General features: G+C 42.4%; 1 protein-coding gene across 4 annotated transcripts in view; it reads left to right on the forward strand.

Annotated features, from left to right (window-relative positions):
• TMEM52B (transmembrane protein 52B) overlaps window positions 1-13577 on the forward strand; it is an 89008-nt gene that overhangs the window by 52621 nt on the left and 22810 nt on the right. For 2 of the 4 annotated variants that reach the window (XM_077258746.1, XM_077258747.1), the window contains exon 2: window positions 432-521. The exons of 1 other annotated variant lie outside the window; for it this stretch is intronic. The gene's annotated coding sequence lies outside the window, so the exon portion shown is untranslated. Of the gene's footprint in view, window positions 1-431; window positions 522-1555; window positions 1691-13577 lie in introns of all 4 variants that reach the window. One more of the 4 variants, XM_077258748.1, reaches the window with a different exon arrangement.

The raw sequence follows: 13577 nt of genomic DNA on the forward strand, positions 1-13577 counted from the left end.
TACAGCACCTTACCTACCGTATATGCTCTGTCCAAGGGGAACATCAGTCTATTATACCTGAACTCATTGCCCAGACTGCTAATATGCTAATAACACTTATTGGCTAATTACCCTCATTTTGCACCTGTGTATACTGGCATAGCTCCATACACACGTGCGGTTGTTGCTAAGAGACTCGTGCTTTCTCTTTCCCATGTGATATAACTTTTTCCATATCTTCTCACATCGGTCTTTTTTAGCTGTTGCTAATTCCTCACCTTATTACCTGTTTTTTTTTGTCTGTATAATTATGCTTAATAAAATTGAATACTTTTTATGCTCAAACCCCTTTTTGATGGATCTTGTGTTATGCGTCATCTTTTAGAACCTATTGGTTATTAAGTCAAGATTAGTTATCTTTGGTTTTGATAACTGTGTCTTATTTTCTGCAGAGATGAGTCCTGGCTGGAAGAAGTGATGGCGGTCTGCACTGAATGAAAAAATAAAGAGAAGAAGAATTACTTAAACTACAGACGTCTCTGGTGAGTCAGTGAGTTACCTGTACACTGACATTATACACTGTACACTATATATAAAGCTCCTGTGTATGTCATTGGTGATCCTTGAATTACCTGTACACTATACACTATAATAGAGCCAGATTACCTCCTTTGTCTGTCTGAATTACTACATCTTTCCAGTTTTTTTTATTTCATTTCATGCTTTCCATTCATTATTTGTAAGATTAGGGGGACTTGAGCTGTATAGCAAGGATTCAACATCTTTGACTATTCTATCATGGAAAACATCAACCACATTGCCTGGTGTAACTGGTGGCATAAATGATGATGTAACGCCACCTCTGAATAGCAAAGACATTTTACCACTATCATAAAGTACAATATGTCACGAGAAAACAATCTCAGAATCAGTGGGATCCTTTGAAGCGTTCCAGAGTAATGACCTCATTAAGTGAAACAGTGGTCAGAATTTTAAAAATTGGCCTGATCAGGAAGGTAAAAGCAGCCTTCGGGGCGAAGGGGTTAATACTTTGTATACAGCTGCATAAAGTTTTAGATGGGCACCTTACTGTTTATCTCACAAGTACTAAACTACTCAAACATTACATGACTTTTTAAAAAAACTAAATTTTGTGTAGGGCAGGTTAACACTTTGTTTTCCTGGGACCTCTGGATATTTCATTCTTTCATTCTCCTTCCTCCTTTTTTTTCTAATCTCCAGCAGTTCCACATAGCTACACTTAATGTGTCCCCGGTTAATATTAACATTTATAATTATAACAGATTGGACATTTTCATTCAACAACAACTAATTTAAGGTCACCAGGGCTGTTGACTACATGAAGAGCCGTGTACAACGCGCAATAAATCCTAAAGTAAAGGAAATCAATTACAATATTTAGATTAGTTTTAACTAAGTGCTATGTTTCAATCTACTGAACGTGATGATAACCCAACATAAGGACCTTCAGTGAAATAACAAAATAGTTCATTAATGGGTCAAGTCTTTATCTGAACTGCACAATCTAAGCCTTCCCACATGCCCATTATTACAGGGCAATGGCTTACATGGGGCCTCACATAAGTGGAAGAGGATGCACATCATACATACACCTTCCACACCGAAGCAATGATTATTTCTGCTGTGAACAGTACCTGAAAGAAGGATTAAGGTACGCAAATATTTACAGGTAAGAGGAAATCCTCAATTATAATATTTCTATTCATACACATTTAATATGTGATGCAGAATTCTCCATGTTTTCTATTGGTTCTTGTTGAACACTTCTTAAATAAAACTAAATAAGTTCTGTACCCAAATAATATTTAAAGATTTGACATAATTTTACCTCAACTTAAAAAAAATACAGATTGAAACACATTACAAAATAAAGTTACAGTAGTGAAATCGAAAAAAGCCTGGACAAAATTCAAAATCGTGTCCAAAACCTCCATCCATTAGAGAGAATGGAAAATAGCTTCAAAGAGTTTCACTCTTATTTAAGATTGCATAATGCATAATGATATAAATGGGAAAATTATAGAAATTATTAATATCTATCTTTACCTTTGGTGTGGGGATATGAACACTTGCTGCCATAGATTACATCTAATTGTTAGAGGTCCCAGCAATGAATTACCCTAAGTCCAGTATATTTTTTGGAAGATCTTTCAATACTGATGAGCGAACCTGTGGATATTTGGGTTCGCCAGTTTCTGCATGACTTCGAGACTCGAACTTTTGCTTTTTGGAAGTGTGAGCGAGCTGAGTGTGACCTGAGCGTAAGTGTGAACGGCGGTAAGTGTGTGACTTGTGATTCAGTGACTTTGGAATCAGGGAGTTTCCAAGGGAGGAATTGCTTCTGTTTTTTTTTTTTTTTTTTTTTGGTTTAATTAATACTTTGTATTTATTTTTAATTAACGTTTCTGTGTGGTGCAATCCCCATTAGGAAATGTGCTCCACAATTGTTAATGCCATCCAGTGTACATCTTGCCACATGTATGCAGTCCTTGACCAGCCGGTCGAGGGTGCATACTGCTGTGCGAGATGTGAGCACGTTGTGCATTTGGAAGCCCAGATACTGGATCTAAATGTGCAGCTGGCAACACTGAGATCCATAGACAATATGGAGAGGAGTCTTCTGCTCACAGAGCAGACGCTCAATGGGATAGATGAGGAGGGGGATGGTAGGATGGAGCTGCAGGACAGTGTGGCAGTTAGCTGGGTGACAGATAGAAAGCGGGGTAGAGGGAAGAGTGCCAGGGAGGCTAGTCCTGATCTGGCACACCCCAATAAGTTTGCTAAGTTGGCAGATGAGGGGGGTGCCAGTGCAGGGGTAGCACTGCTGCAGCCAGGCATGTCCTCTGAAAGCCGGAGGAGTGACTGCTCCAGTAAGGAGGGAAAAAGGAGAGCAGGGCAGGCCAGACAGGTGCTGGTAGTGGGGGACTCAATTATTAGGGGAACAGATAGGGCAATCTGTCACAAAGACAGGGATCGTCGGACGGTGTGCTGCCTACCTGGCGCTCGAGTCCGACACATAATATAATATAGGTGAATCTAATGAAAATGTAGAGTCTCTGTGGGTGGAGATAAGGGGAGGGGGAAAAAATAATAAATTACTGATAGGGGTTTGTTATAAATCTCCAAAACTAATGGAAGCAATGGAGAATATCCTCGTAAAGCAAATAGATGAAGCTGCGACTCAAGGAGAAGTCATTATTATGGGGGACTTCAACTACCCTGAAATAGATTGGGGAACAGAAACCTGCAGTTCCAGCAAAGGTAATCGGTTTTTGACAACTATGAGAGACAATTACCTTTCACAACTGGTTCAGGACCCAACAAGAAGGGGGGCACTGCTAGACCTAATATTAACCAACAGGCCAGACCGCATATCAAATATAAGGGTTGGGGGTCACTTGGGGAATAGTGATCACAAAATAATAAGTTTTCATGTAACCTTTAATAAGATGGGTAGTAGGGGGTGACAAGGACACTAAACTTCAGGAGGGCAAATTTCCAACGGATGAGAGAGGATCTTGGTGCAATTAACTGGGACGATATCCTGAGACACAAAAATACACAAAGAAAATGGGAGACATTTATTAGCATCCTGGATAGGACCTGTGCACAGTATATACCGTATGGGAATAAACATACTAGAAATAGGAGGAAACCAATATGGCTAAATAGAGCTGTAAGGGGCGCAATAAGGGACAAAAAGAAAGCATTTAGAGAATTAAAGGAAGTAGGTAGTGAGGAGGCATTAGATAAATACAGAAAATTAAATAAATTCTGTAAAAAGCAAATCAAGGCAGCAAAGATTGAGACAGAGAGACTCATTGCCAGAGAGAGTAAAAATAATCCCAAAATATTCTTTAACTATATAAATAGTAAGAAACTAAAAAATGACAGTGTTGGCCCTCTTAAAAATAGTCTGGGGAAATGGTGGATGAGGATGAGGAAAAAGCCAATATGCTAAATGACTTTTTTTCATCAGTATTTACAAAAGAAAATCCCATGGCAGACAATATGACTAGTGATAAAAATTCCCCATTAAATGTCACCTGCTTAACCCAGCAGGAAGTACAGCGGCGTCTAAAAATAACTAAAATTGACAAATCTCCGGGCCCGGATGGGATACACCCCCGAGTACTGCAGGAACTAAGTACAGTCATTGATAGACCATTATTTTTAATCTTTAAAGACTCCATAATAACAGGGTCTGTACCACAGGACTGGCGTATAGCAAATGTGGTGCCAATATTCAAAAAAGGGGCAAAAACTGAACTCGGTAATTATAGGCCAGTAAGTTTAACCTCTACTGTGGGTAAAATCCTGGAGGGCATTCTAAGGGATGCTATGCTGGAGTATCTGAAGAGGAATAACCTCATGACCCAGTATCAGCACGGGTTTACTAGGGACCGTTCATGTCAGACTAATTTGATCAGCTTCTATGAAGAGGTAAGTTCCGGACTGGACCAAGGGAACCCAGTGGACGTAGTATATATGGACTTTTCCAAAGCTTTTGATACGGTGCCACACAAAAGGTTGTTACATAAAATGAGAGTAATGGGGATAGGGGAAAATATGTGTAAGTGGGTTGAGAGCTGGCTCAGGGATAGGAAACAAAGGGTGGTTATTAATGGAGCACACTCGGACTGGGTCACGGTTAGCAGTGGGGTACCACAGGGGTCAGTATTGGGCCCTCTTCTTTTTAACATATTTATTAATGACCTTGTAGGGGGCATTCAGAGTAGAATTTCAATATTTGCAGATGACACTAAACTCTGCAGGGTAATCAATACAGGGGAGGACAATTTTATATTACAGGATGATTTATGTAAACTAGAAGCTTGGGCTGATAAATGGCAAATGAGCTTTAATGGGGATAAAGGTAAGGTCATGCACTTGGGTAGAAGTAATAAGATGTATAACTATGTGCTTAATTCTAAAACTCTGGGCAAAACCGTCAATGAAAAAGACCTGGGTGTATGGGTGGATGACAAACTCATATTCAGTGGCCAGTGTCAGGCAGCTGCTACAAAGGCAAATAAAATAATGGGATGTATTAAAAGAGGCATAGATGCTCATGAGGAGAACATCATTTTACCTCTATACAAGTCACTAGTTCGACCACACTTAGAATACTGTGCACAGTTCTGGTCTCCGGTGTATAAGAAAGACATAGCTGAACTGGAGCGGGTGCAGAGAAGAGCGACCAAGGTTATTAGAGGACTGGGGGGTCTGCAATACCAAGATAGGTTATTACACTTGGGGCTATTTAGTTTGGAAAAACGAAGACTAAGGGGTGATCTTATGTTAATGTATAAATATATGAGGGGACAGTACAAAGACCTTTCTGATGATCTTTTTAATCATAGACCTGAGACAGGGACAAGGGGGCATCCTCTACGTCTGGAGGAAAGAAGGTTTAAGCATAATAACAGACGCGGACTCTTTACTGTAAGAGCAGTGAGACTATGGAACTCTCTGCCGTATGATGTTGTAATGAGTGATTCATTAATTAAATTTAAGAGGGGACTGGATACCTTTCTGGAAAAGTATAATGTTACAGGGTATATATACTAGATTCCTTGATAAGGCGTTGATCCAGGGAACTAGTCTGATTGCCGTATGTGGAGTCGGGAAGGAATTTTTTTCCCCATGGTGGAGTTACTCTTTGCCACATGGGTTTTTTTTGCCTTCCCCTGGATCAACATGTTAGGGCATGTTAGGTTAGGCTATGGGTTGAACTAGATGGACTTAGGGTATGTGCACACGTTCAGGATTTCTTGCAGAAATTTCCTGAAGAAAACCGGAAATTTTCTGCAAGAAATCCGCTTTTTTTTTTTTGCGTTTTTTTTCCGTTTTTTTTGCGTTTTTTTAACATTCTGCAAGCGTAATTAGCTTGCAGAATGCTAAAGTTTTCCAAGCGATCTGTAGCATCGCTTGGAAAACTGACTGACAAGTTGGTCACACTTGTCAAACATAGCGTTTGACAAGTGTGACCAACTTGTTACTATAGATGCTGCTTTTGCAGCATCTATAGTAAAAGATAGAACGTTTAAAAATAATAAAAAAAATAAAAAAAATGCTTATACTCACCCGCAGACATCAGATCTCCTCACCGGCGTCCATTCCTATAGCTGATGTGTGCGCGCAGGGCCTTCCATGACGTCACGGTCACGTGAGCGGTCTCGACCAATCACAGGACAGTGACGTCATTCGGCAAGGTCCTTCTCCGCACACCAGCTACAGGAACCAGCCAGCGTGCAGCACAGAGGCGGGAACACTGCGCTGGACATCGAGGGTGAGTATAGGACTGTTTTTTATTTTATTTCTTATTTTTTGACCACTTATATGGTGCCCAGTGCGTGGAGGAGAGTTTCCTCTCCTCCACCCTGGGTACCAACCGCACATAATCTGCTTACTTCCCGCATGGTGTGCACAGCCCCGTGCGGGAAGTAAGCAGATCAATGGACCCCTAGGTGTGCGGAATCCCCGCAATTCCGCATTTTTAATGAACATGTTGCTTTTTTTTCCGCTATGCGATTTTTTCGCGGAAAAAATCGCAACATTTGCACAAAAAATGCGGAATACCTTGTAAATAATAGGAGGCATATGTTAGCGTTTTTTTCGCGTTTTTATCACGTTTTTATAGCGAAAAAACGCGAAAAAAACGCTAAAAATCCTGAACGTGTGCACATGGCCTTACAGTCTTCCTTCAACCTTAATAACTATGTAACTTGACCCCAGACACCAAATCCTCTAGAAGTCAATGGAGACCGGAACTTCAGTTCTGCAAAATGGTTTTAAAGTGGACAGAGTAAGGGTTAGGGGGCTGCAAAAGGAAGAAAAATTGGAGTAAGAGCAGGGCAATAGTCCTTCAAAAAATGTGGATAGGAGAATGACTTAAAGGGGTTCACCATAGCAATCATGTTAAAATAGGAAGTAAATAAATAACATTAACGTTTTAACCATGCCCTCACAGAGACTGAGGCTTGCTACCACCAGCCCAGTTAAGAATTTCACCCGCAGAGCATGAGACACAGTACCCCTACAGAAGCAGCTTACAAATTTCACCAACAGAGCATGGGGCACATGCTCCAAAATGTCAACTTCAGTAGCTTACATTACAAATGCTGTTAATGAAAAGCTGGTAGTATGATCTTGGATCAAGCTGGCGGTCCGCCGCGAGGCATGCTACCAGCAGTCCAGTTAAAAATTTCACCCACAGGAGTATATTTTCACATTTCCCACACAAAAGCTCATAACAAATGTTACCCACAGAGCATGTTTCCACATTTCCCCAACAGAAGCTGATAATAAATTTCACCCACAGAGCATGTTTCCACATTTCCCCCACAGAAGCTGATAACCAGCTTCACCCACAGAGCATATTTTCACAATTTCCCCAGAGAAGCTGATTAAAAATTTCACACTCAGACAATATGGTACAATACCCCCACAGGCATGGTTGCTGACTACACACGGAGGCTTTTGGTACAGTACTCCCATAGATATGGGTTAACGAACATACACAGCAGCTTTTGGCAAAGTACTCTCACAGATATGAGCTAAAGAATAAACACAGCGGCTTTTGGCACAATAATCCCAAAATTGTGGGTTAAAGAATACACACAGTGGATTTTGGCACAGTACTATCACAGACATGGTTGTATAAAAATATGTTTAGATGCACATCAATCCCACTGACACAGTGATGGTGCTGTTAAATTTGGCTCCAAATGGAAATCAGGCGCTACTCCATGATGGACCTCAGATGTACGATTGCTGATCCCCAAAAGGGCAGGAAGTTGGAACGGCCCAGAGGAAAGATTTAGCTGGTTCAGACAGGCATGGCAGGAATACAGGAATGGAAAGTTCTGGTGAAGACAGCTGGTATACAGGCAGGCACTGGCAGGTGCAAGAAGGCACTGACAGGTGCAGGCTGGTACAACTGGTATACAGGCAGGCACCGGCAGATGCAGGTTGGAACAGCTGGTAAGGCAGGCACTGGTGGGTGCAGGCTGGTACAACTTATATAAAGGTTAGCATGGCAGGTGCAAGCTGGCACAGCTGGTATACAGGTGGACGCTGGCAGGTGCAGGCAGGTATGGCTAGCATGGGTGGCATACAGGTGGGCAAGGCAGGTGCAGGCAGGTATGGCAAGCACAGATAGTATACAGGTAGGCACTGGTAGGCTCAGACAGGTACAAGCAGGTACTGGAATATAAACTACAACAGGGGACCTGAGAACTAACAAGCATGTGACAAGCAGAGTATACACGTTGCTCAGGCACCTCACAACAGGTGGAGGTGCCTTAAATAATTAGTGTCTCCCAGCCATTGGATAGGGACAGTTTAGGATGGCACAAGCTGTCACTTTAAGAGGGCGGGAGCATGGGTGTCGTAAGCCCAGCGCTCAGAGATCTTTAACCATTTGCAGACCCTGCCGGGGAGATGAGAAGCATGCAGTGACGCCGGCGCTACAACACATATTATCCTGTCGCCTGCATGCTCCAGAGTAAGGTATTGTATTTGAGCATGTAGCAGGTACAGAATGACCACGTCCTCTCCCTTCATCAGCTGCAACACCATCCGCAGCTGCACTAGCACCACCACGGCCACATCCATGTCCCCTATTTGATACTTTTTATCATTTTTTTAAGTGGTTTTTCTAAACACTATTTGCAAAAAGATCGCAGAAGAGTAGATTTATTTATTTGCAACACTTCTAGAAAACACATAGTAATCCTGAAAAATTATTTATTTGGCCTAGAAATGGATATCAAAATCAAAATAGAAAATTGGGATACCTTCTGCAAAAATCATATAAAACCCAATATATTTATTAATAAATATTTAAAATGCCACCAACCTGTGGCTGCACCAAAAAAAAAACCAAAACACACAGTGAAAAAACTAATGTTGGGGGTAAGTATAAGCCCTATCAAGATATGCTGCACTGTTAGCTACCTATCAGTGGGGGTTGGCGCCCTAGGGGGAACGTTGTGGCGCCCCCACTCCTCGTAGTCTTACCCTAGGATCCTGATAGACCCTACCAGTATAAGAGGGTTCCCCTACCCACACATTGCAAATGTCTAAAGGTGCCCCTAATCGGCTATACAGAGATAAACCTAACGATAGGGAATGCTACACCCCAACAACGTGAATTAAAAAGTTTGAGTACATGTAGTGGGCTTATGATGGCAAATTGTGAGATGCTTGCCCAGAAGAAGCGATATTCACCTGGGAAACTACACACAGCGCCTATTGATATGTCACAGACTGCAGGGTATTAGGATAAATCCTGCACAGGGCACATTACCCATTCATCCTGCCACAATGAGCAATACGAGATGCTGTGACGATAGGCACATGAACACCATGCTGTACCATGAGAGTGAATGTCTTTAGATATCACGCACTGTCCCTCCAAGAGCGACTTGTTGTACCTGATATTGAATCATTTAAAGTGTCATAGTGCATACAGAAGTTGTAAAAAATATTTGCAAATATCAGCAGCACCTAGTTAAATGAAGGCGGTCTATAGCAGTAATAAAGACCATGGAAATCAATCCTCCGTTGGGCCCACTGCCCACTACAACATTCGGTGCCACAGTTACCACACTACCACTGTAAAACAACAGCTCTGAACAAGCGGACAGATTGAATATCATAAGCTGTCCCTAAAGGGCAAGTTATTAAAGATGCTGTGACATTGATTTTAAAGTGTCACAGTGCAATGTATTGCTATGGCCCGATTAGCAGCTGAATATGACTTCATGAAACAATGTCCGTGCGGCTTGTACTTATCACTCTCTAGGTGCCGCGCCATCTGCCACTTAGCATAGTTCGCCTCGACGCGTTTCGCCCCTCTGGCTCATCAGGAGGCCCGATATTCGTGTCATGTATCTCGATGCTGAAAAGATAACTGAATTCTGATGTGCGTTACCTTAATTTATTGATTCGGTCGCCGGCACACTTCCGCGTACAAGTACATCCGGTTAACAAACCCGGAAGTTGTAAAGTAATGCAGGTACCCTGTACTGAGTCATAGCGCATGCGCTCAGTGGAGCGCACGAGGTGAGCCGCACCCGTGTGTGAATACATCCGGTTAACAGCCCGGAAGTTGTAAGATGATGTAGGTATCCTGAATCAATTCCCCCGCATGCGCTCAGTGGAACGCACCAGGTGAGCCGCAATGGTATGTCGACTGCTATCTCACATAGCGGTGCATGATTTGCGCCTGCGTAAGAATCTAAACTACTCAGCGCACACTAATCCCGCGCCCTGCATTTAAACAGTAACCATGGAGATGATCAACGTAGAGCTTCAAGCATTCATACGCGTGTACCTGGCCGATAAAATGATATAATATAATATAATAAGGCCCGCGGATATCTATATATTACTGTATTACCGGCCGGCATATACAACAAAATTAAGGAATAAATGATGTATTACAGATGAAGGTCACACAAATCTATGCCTATAGCCCCCGGAACACAGGGGGTGTCAAAAAAACGGGGCATGGAAGCAATCCAGTTCATTTAGTCCTTGACCCAAATCTTATTAATCATATTAAGTCAATTCTAGTTCACTTAGGAGACCATATCATAACCTAAACGATGGAATAGTACCATATGGGGGTATCAAAAGGGAGGGTACAGGGTTATTTCTCCATAAAGGAGCTATGTATGTTAGGCAGTTAAAGTATGGGGATTCATAGAAAGCAGGAATAAGACTGTTGCTCGTTGATGCCTCTCGGGGTCACTGAGTCCAGTCTAAAAATCCACTCACACTCCCTTTGGAGCACAGTTCTATCAAAATTCCCCCCTCTGGGGTTCGGTTTAACTACTTCGATCACAGAGAAGTTTACATCGAATGGATTGACTGGATGGTGTACTCTCATGTGCCTAGCTAGAGGAGTGTCTCTATTGTGCCTTATATCGCCTATATGATCCCCCACTCTTCTGCGGAACTCTCTAACCGTTTTGCCTATGTAGTCTTTTGGACAAGGGCAAGAGGCCAAATAAACCACCCCTGTTGTTTTGCAATTTGAGAAGTCCCGCTGGAAAAACTTTTTCCCGGTTGAGGAGCTAGTGAAGGATTTATTCGGTCTCATATATTTACAAAGTTGGCATCCACCACACCTGAAAAAGCCACATGTCTTTCTCTGTAGCCAAGTGGAACTCGCCTTTGGTCGCATATAGTGGCTATGCACCAATGAGTCCCTCAGGGATCTGCCTCTCCTGAAGGTAATATCAGGATGAGTTCCCAACAGATCAGTTAGTTCTGGGTCCATCTTGAGTATGTCCCAGTGTTTATTGATAACCTCTCTGACCTTGTTATGTTGAGAGTCAAAGGTACCTATGATCCTGATTTTATTTTCCTCAATTCTTGGCTCGTTTTTATGCAGCAGTTGTTGTCTGTCTGAGTTTATAGCGTTGTTATATGCTGATTTCAATATGTGGGGGGGGGGGTAATTTTTCTCACTGAACCTGTTGAGCATGTCAATCGCCTGGCTATGGAACATTTTTGTGTCAGAGCAGTTTCTCCTCAGTCTAAGGAACTGGCCCTTAGGAATGCCTTTTTTGAGGGGGGCCGGATGGTGACTGTGCCAATTAAGTAAACCATTTGTACTTGTTGGTTTGCGATAGATACTCGTTGACAAACCCCCATCAGGGGTTTTGCTAATCATGACATCTAAAAAGGCCAGTTCCCTCGACTGAATCTCTGAAGTAAATTTTAGACTGATATTATTTACATTAAGTTCCGCAATAAACCTATTGAACTGGGCCTCAGTGCCCACCCATATGACAAAAACGTCGTCGATGAATCTGAGCCACATGGCTATGAACTCATTCCACCAGTTGGTATCTATCCCAAACACCGTTGTTTCTTCCCACCAGCCCAGGAACAAATTTGCATACGATGGGGCACATGGGCACCCCATCGCAGTGCCCCTGAGCTGGTGGTAGTGTTTCCCATTAAACTTGAACGAGTTATGGGTGAGTACAAAGTCTAGCAGACCCAGAACAAAGGAATTATGTTCCCCACAAGCTATCGATCTTTGTTTGAGGTAATGATGTATGCCCCTTAGGCCCGCCTCATGTGGTATACTGCTATATAGGGCCTCAACATCAATCGATGCCAAAAAGGAATCCTTATCCAATTGTATGCCCTCAATTTTCTGTAGTAGGTCAGTGGTGTCCCTAAGGTATGAAGGGATAGACAACACGAAAGGCCTCAAAATTTCATCCAGATACAGGCCACAATTCTGTGTGAGTGAGTCGACCCCTGACACTATGGGTCTCCCCTTCAAAGGGTGCAGGCCCTTGTGTACCTTAGGTAGTGTGTAAAATGTGGCCTGCAGAGGGAAGGTAGGAAGCATGAACCCATATTCAGATTTGGATATCAGTCCCTTTGATAGAGCTACCTCGAGAATTTCTCTAAGTTGAATTTTATACCCCTCAGAGGGATCCACATCAAGGGTTTCATACGTGCTTTTATCTTGTAGTATGTTATTGCACATACTGCAGTAGATCTTGTGGTCCATTATGACCAGATTTCCACCCTTGTCGGATGCCTTTATCACTAGTTGGTCATTCTTTCTGAGTGTATCCAGGGCTACCCTTTCTTTTTCACTGAGATTGTGATCTGTACCAGCATCCATATATCTGATCTTTTTGAGATCTCTCTCTACCAATTGAAGGAAGATGTCGATATTTTTAGTGTCACCCTGGGGTGGCATCTTGGTGCTCTTATTCCTAAGATTGGTAAACGGGCCCCTATTGGTATTCATGTGTGCTTCATTTTCACCCAGCAGACCCACTAGGGCTTCAAAGCTCTCCATCTCATCCTCTTGTAGCCCCAATTGCAGACAGTTCTCCCTACTGTTGTGCATGAAGAACTTTTTCCATTTTAATTTTCTGCCAAAGAGGTTCAGATCTTTTATCCAACTGAAACAATTGAAACCCCCCGTGGGTACAAAATTCAACCCCCTCTGCAAAACTTGATATTCATCCCTGGACAGAATATAAGACGAGAGATTAATAATCTGTCCTCTATCTAGCTGTTTTTTGGTCTGAGAAAATAACCCGTTCTCATCCCCTGTTCTAAAAAAGACGAGCAGGATGCTGAAGAGGAGGCCTGTGCTTGCGAAATGGCAACTAGATGGCTGATGCCAATTATTTATTTCCCCGACTATTAAGAAACACACACCTGTCCCCAAAAATTATTTCTTTGGCCTAGAAATGACTGATGCCAATTATTCTTTGCAACACTACTATAAAACACACAGCAGTCCTGAAACATTATTTATTTGGCCTAGAAATGGCAATGAGGCGGCTGATGTCAATTATTTATTTCCCAGACTACTAAAAAACATACAGGGGTTCCAAAAATTATTTATTTGGCCTAGAAATGGCAATGAGATGGCTGATGGCAATTACCATATATACTCGAGTATAAGCTGAGAATTTCAGCCCATTTTTTAGGCTGAAATTGCCCCTCTTGGCTTATACTCGAGTCATACCCAGGTGTCGCAGGGGCGGGGGAGCAGCAGC

Source organism: Ranitomeya variabilis, chromosome 4 (assembly GCF_051348905.1).
Source record: "Ranitomeya variabilis isolate aRanVar5 chromosome 4, aRanVar5.hap1, whole genome shotgun sequence".
NCBI lineage: Eukaryota > Metazoa > Chordata > Amphibia > Anura > Dendrobatidae > Ranitomeya > Ranitomeya variabilis.